Source organism: Dromiciops gliroides, chromosome 1 (assembly GCF_019393635.1).
Source record: "Dromiciops gliroides isolate mDroGli1 chromosome 1, mDroGli1.pri, whole genome shotgun sequence".
Lineage (NCBI taxonomy): Eukaryota > Metazoa > Chordata > Mammalia > Microbiotheria > Microbiotheriidae > Dromiciops > Dromiciops gliroides.
Genome location: NC_057861.1, coordinates 435,059,762 through 435,066,300, shown reverse-complemented (window position 1 = coordinate 435,066,300; position 6,539 = coordinate 435,059,762).

Sequence of the window (6,539 nt, the reverse complement as noted above, 5' to 3'; positions counted from 1 at the left end):
GATGGGAGAAACAGAGGCTTAAGAAAAACAAATTGGTATCCTTGAGGTATTGTCACTGAAACTATCTTTTACTCTTGTTCCTTCGAGTTTTTATTTTAAGTTCTTCCTCCACTCAACTGAATGATGTAATGTGGAAGTGACCCTGGGTACTTGAACCTATGCCCAGGATGTGGGGATGGGCAAAATCCTGGCAAGGGAGCAGTGTTGGCTCTAGGCAGGGGAGGGAACAAACATAGGCTTCTGCTTTGTTCCAGACATTGTGCTAAGTGCTTTTACAATTATTATCTCATTCAAGCCTCACAACAACCCTGGAAAATAGGTGCTATTATTATCCCCATTTTGCAATTGAGAAAACCGAGGCAGATAGCAGTTAAGTGACTTGCCTAGGGTCACACAGGAAATAAGTGTCTGAGGCCAGATTTGAACTCATGTCTTCCTGACTCCAAGCCCAGCCCTCTACCCACCTCCCTGTCTTGGGGCAAGTACATGAGGTGAAAATTAGGAGGGGAGGCATCGGACTTGGGGTTTCCTTAGTATAGGGAATTTCTGAGGAAGGACATTTTCTCACCCAATTATAGTCAGCAGAGTACTAAGTGTATTAGGGGTAGCTAGGTGGTGTAGTGGATAGAGTGCTGGGTGTAGAGTCAGCAAGACCTGAGTTCAAATCTAGCCTCAGACTTGTGTGATCTTGGACAAGTCACTTAACCCTACTTGTCTCAGTTTTTCATATGTAAAATGAGCTGGAGAAGAAAATAGCAAACCACTGCAGTATCTTTGTCAAAACAACCCCAAATGGGTCATGAAGAGTTGGGCATGACTGAAATGACTGAATAACAACATTAGAGATCCTGTTGATCCAGACACCATACATATATCCTAGATTTACCAGGATGATGTCAATATTCAAATGTTCTATTAAAAAATCAATAACAATCATAATGAGGATGATAATGACAGAACCTGTTATCATATAAGATATCTTTCCCCTCCCTTCCCTTCCCCACCCCCCTCACTGGTCAGTGTACCAGTGAAATCTTAGGTGGAGGAGGAAATCCAGAGGAAAAAGGTACCCTTAGACTCTCATCTCTATTTTCCAAGTCTTCTTGCCCAATCTCAAAAACATTTTTTGCCCCTTGTCCCCTCATTTCCACTAAAATGACATTAAAATAATTTCCTTATCTAGTCTAATGAACACAAAGCCTGAGATTCAGAAAAAATGCTTCCCTAAGCAGAGTTACAAGTGAACCCAGATTCCCTTGGGGAAGACATTCTTGGTGACTTGATAAAAGCAGCCTATGTGGAAGTTCTTCTGGGGCCGAGGAGCCAAAGCTCAATATGAAGGGACTGCACATGGGTATGAGGTTAACTCAAGTTCTAGGGTCTGCTCTTAAGTCCTGAATGACTACTTCATTTCCTTATAAACTCTAACTTTCACTATTATAACATCCTCTTAATTAGTGTCCCTGTTTCCCATCTCTCCCCTCTCCAATCCAGTCTCTATATAGCTACCAAAATAATCTTCCTACGGCACAGATATGACCATGCCACACTCTGTCTCAAAATAATTTGTTCAGTCATGTTTCAATCTTTGTGACCCCATTTGGGGTTTTCTTAATAGAAATACTGGAATTGTTTACCGTTTCCTTCTCTGGCTCATTCTATAGTTGAGAAAACGGAGGCAAACAGGATTAAATGACTTGTCCAGGGTATCACCCTCTTGATATCACTGGTCCTTTTCAAGAATGAAGGACAAGGGGGCAGCTAGGTGGCGCAGTGGATAAAGCATTGGTCCTGGATTCAGGAGGACCTGAGTTCAAGTATGGCCCCAGACACTTGACACTTACTAGCTGTGTGACCCTGGGCAAGTCACTTAACCCTCATTGCCTCTCCCCCCCAAAAAAAGAATGAAGGATGAACAAAAACAACAAAAATAAAATGCAATCACTTATCCTGACACGTAAAACCCTCCCCAAACTGACTCCAATCTTCCTTTTCTAGACTAATTTTACAAGACTAGCTGTCACACTATGTGCCTTCGAAACTGAACTTTCAGCTGTTCCCCAAACTCAACATTCCACCAGTTTCTGTCTCTGGGTCTTCATAAGGGCTGTCTGCCACTCACTTCCTCTCTACCTCTGCCTTTCAGTCTTTATCTTCCTTTGGGGCTCAGCTCAGGTACTACCTCTTAGGAAACTTTCTCCAATTCTCTTCCCTGCCACCTAGCTATTTATTAATTAATTAAAATCTCCCTACTTTTTACCTCTTTTCATATTGGTAATCAAAGCATTCTTAAATAGTATTAACTTTAATGTTGCCTCTGTCAAGGAAACTGGTCAGATCTTAATAAAGGCAGGGAAAACACCTTGATGGACAAGATCCTTTACAATGACATATAGCTCTATCAAATCAAGTACTGTTTGTTTGTTTGTTTGTTTGTTTTTGCAGGGCAATGGGGGTTATGTGACTTGCCCAGGGTCACACAGCTAGTAAGTGTCAAGCGTCTGAGGCTGGATTTGAACTCAGGTACTCCTGAATCCAGGGCTGGTGCTTTATCCACTGTGCCACCTAGCCGCCCCAAATCAAGTACTTTTAAGAAAATGATTAACACATTGAAAAAAGTTTTATGGATCCCTGACTAAAACTCAGAGATAAAATCCTTGTGACTGGGAAAGTTTCCAAGTTCTTTTAGTCTCCTTACTGGGGCCATTGGTTTATATCAGTCAACCTTTGTTTAAAAAAAGTGGTAATAGTCTATGTCAGCATATTTTCTTTGCTTCATTTTCCATTTTTGGGGCATCAATAGTTTATTAGAATGGGTTATGTTGGAATTGTTTCAGCTGCATGGCTTGTCTTCTCATCTTCTCATGAGGTAGCACTGGGCCTGCAGTCAGGAAGACCTTAGTTCAAATTTCACCTCAGACATTTACAAGCTATGGAGACCCTGGGCAAGTCATGCCACTTCAATTTCTTCAACTGTAAAATGGGGATAATGATCACACCTATCTCCCAGTGTTCATGTGAGGGTCAAGTGAAGTAATATTAATAAAGTGCTTATTTTAGTGCCTGGCACTTAATAACTGGTGCAGTGCATAGAACACTGGGCTGGGAAACAAGAAGACTCTTGACTCCGGAGTTCAAATCCAGCGTCAGACACTTAATAGATGTATGACCGTGGGCAAGTCATTCAATTATGTTTGCTTCAGTTGCCTTATCTATAAAATGAGCTGGAGAAGGAAATGGAAAACCACTCCAGTATCTCTGCTAAGAAAAAAAAACAATGGGGGCAACTAGGTGTCTCAGTGGATAAAGCACCAGCCCTGGATTCAGGAGGACCTGAATTCAAATCCAGCTTCAGGCACTTGACACTTACTAGCTATGTGACTCTGGGCAGGTCACTTAACCCTCATTGCCCTGCCAAAAAAAGTAAAAAAAGAAAACCCCCCCAAATAGGGTCATGAAGAATCAGACACTACTGAAAATGACTGAACACAACAACATTTCCTTTTTTATCTTTACGTTCTCTTCTAATTTGATGTTGCTTTAATCTTTGCTCTGATATTGATATAGTTTAACCAAACCAATTTCTTTTTTTTTTTTTTTGCGGGGCAATGGGGGTTAAGTGACTTGCCCAGGGTCACACAGATAGTAAGTGTTAAGTGTCTGAGGCCGGATTTTGAACTCAGGTCCTCCTGGCTCCAGGGCCGGTGCTCTATCCACTGTGCCACCTAGCTGCCCCCCAAACCAATTTCTAAACTTCCTTGTAGTATGTCAGTTCATTAGGTTGTTGGACAAATATCTCACATTTGGAATAACAACTGTTTAAATGAATGCTTATAGACATCATAAAGACTGTGTGATTTTAGGACCTTTGGGCCCATTTTCTGTCACTCCACCCCCATCACTATAGAAGTAAAAGGTCTGAAAGTCATTTTTTTTGGTTTCTTTCAGGTCTGACAATAGTCAGAGCATCCATACCCTAGTGACTAGTCAATGGTGATAAGCTTCCCTGTGCTTAATTAGGTGGGTCCTTCACATACATTTGTTAAGATCTATCACTGGCAGTGGACTAAAAATCTTTCTAGGATGGTAGAGCCTTCCAGAACATGTGCTCTGATGTCACAGCCTTTGAGAACCTAAAGTCACCTTCAAGCCATTAAGAGGTCTTTCATACATGCTGACTCCGCACCCATACTTTAAAACCCAATTCAAATGTCAAGTCTCCCATGCAGTCTTCCCTGACCTCCCCATTGTAAGCAACCTTCCCCTAGGACCTTACATCCCATTCTGTACCTCACTTCCATAATTTATTTATCTGGCTTTGCTTCTCACCCCCCCCCCCCCGCCCCATTAGACCATAAGTTCTAGCATAGAGGGAGCTAACTTACAAATTCTATCTCCCTTGGTATGTTATGGATATAGAAAGTCCTATGTAACATGATTCTGGGGTCATGGGACCTGGATCCAGATCTCACCTCTCATGCTTACATTTTGTGTGACTGTGGACATGTGACCTCATTTCTTTTGCCTTTGTTTTTTTCATTTATGAAATGAAAGGAGTTAGATTAGGTTTAAAGCTCCCTTCCAGTTTTGGATTTATGATCCTACACAAATGCCTGTTAAATGAAGAATGAGTGAGTGAGTGAATGAAAACCTCTGCATATCCATCCTTTTCTCCCCTTGATCCCATGGAAGAGTCTAACTGGGGGAAAAACCTACCATGGCTCTTAGAGAATTCCTTTTTGTATTCTATTCTATAAGTTTGGGATGAAAATGTAGTTTGGAAAGAAATGAAATGAGGTTCATTCTTCTAGAATTTGTCCTTTTTTGTAAGTAGACCAAAGGAGTTCTTAAATTTCTTGTTGACTTTCACTCATCCTTCTTTATTTGATGCTACTAATAGAGAACATTATAAAACAACATTTTTAATGCCAGTACAAAGAGTTATATAAATGTTCGGTTTTATGTAATGAATGCAGCTTCCCCCATCACAAAATGTTTAGGAACCACTGAATAATAAATGTTGATCACTTTTACAACTCAACCCCTTGTGTTAGGTGTTATTATCCTAAATATTGATAAGATTTCTGTACCCCAAAGTAGGACAGTAGAGAGGATTCCCACTTAATGGCAGCAATAATTCTTAGTATTTGGGATAATAGAGAATTAGCTTCTGCATCAGGATGTATTCTGAGTTCAAATCCTACCTGACAGGCTGTGTGACCATGAAGAAGTCATTTAAGTGCTCAGTGCTAATCTGCATTAGCAAAAGGAATTTCCTTACCAGAAAATTAATTATACTGACAAAATCACAGGTCTAAACAACAACAATAAACAAAATTACATAGCAACTTGCTGGCTCAGAAGTAAGTCATGCCCTAGGAATTCTTTAGGTCTGGTATTTTTTTTTTTAACAAAAATAGAGGGAGTGAGAAAACTCTTGCTAAAAAGAGATAGAAGCAAAGAAGAAATGATACAATGTTGTCTTAGATGAGGAAAGAAGGCCACAACTAAGAAAAAAATGAGGACTTAATCAATACTTCACTTTCATTAACCCAACTGAAAGGACAATAGAGAAGAGACAAATTTATGGCCACGTTTTCCTAATTACAAGAATAAAAGGACACATCCAGTATTCAGTTTTGTGTTATGTAGACAGTTGGTATTCATGAAACATTAATTAATGAGGTTGATAAAGACTATAATGGCATTTTCCAAAATTAATGTGTAAAACCTATCTGAAAAAAATAATAAAAGTCTTTTTAGCAAGACAGACTTGCCTTTCCCCACCCCAGCCCCCACCAACTAATCAACACTCTGCCAAGGAAGGAGGAATTTTCTGCCAAAACTGAAACTAAAAAAAAATGTCTTAAGGCAAGTTTATATAAAACCCCAAGAAAAGTGATACATGATAAATTAAATACACTAAAATAAGCAAAGCATGAATATTTAACCAATTAGTTGCTTTAACTTAAGAGAGCAGCTGGTGAGGCCAAGAATACATAATGCAGGACTCAGAAATTAATCTTTGCTTGGATTTCCCAGAAGCTCATCTGAACCCATTCTCTATTAAGGAGGCTGGCAGCCTAGTGTGGCACCAACGTGGCTCCAAGCCCCAGGGCCAAACTAAACACTGACAGCCTGATGATCGCTTCTAAGCAAGCATCTCTGTGGCTGTATGACTTGGCCTTAAAACAGTTCTAGCATCCGGCTTTTTATACCGTTTCATCAGCTTCACCTACGAGCCCTACCAAGCACTAGAGTGTAAGCCAGGATCACAAAAGGCCAAGGCCTGGAATGATGCCCATCCACAAGCACCAAAACCTGGTTTCACTGGAATGAAGCCAAAAGCAGAGATAGAAGTAGGGTATCCAACTGATGGAACTGACCTCTACACTGGCCATACCCTATCTGGACTGTTGTGGTCTGGGCTCCACAGTTTAAGAAGGACTTTGGTAAGGTGGAGAACATCCAAAGAAGGCTAATTGGGATGGTGAAGGCTCTTTCAATCCATCCTTTGTGGAAAGAGATTGCCTATTTGT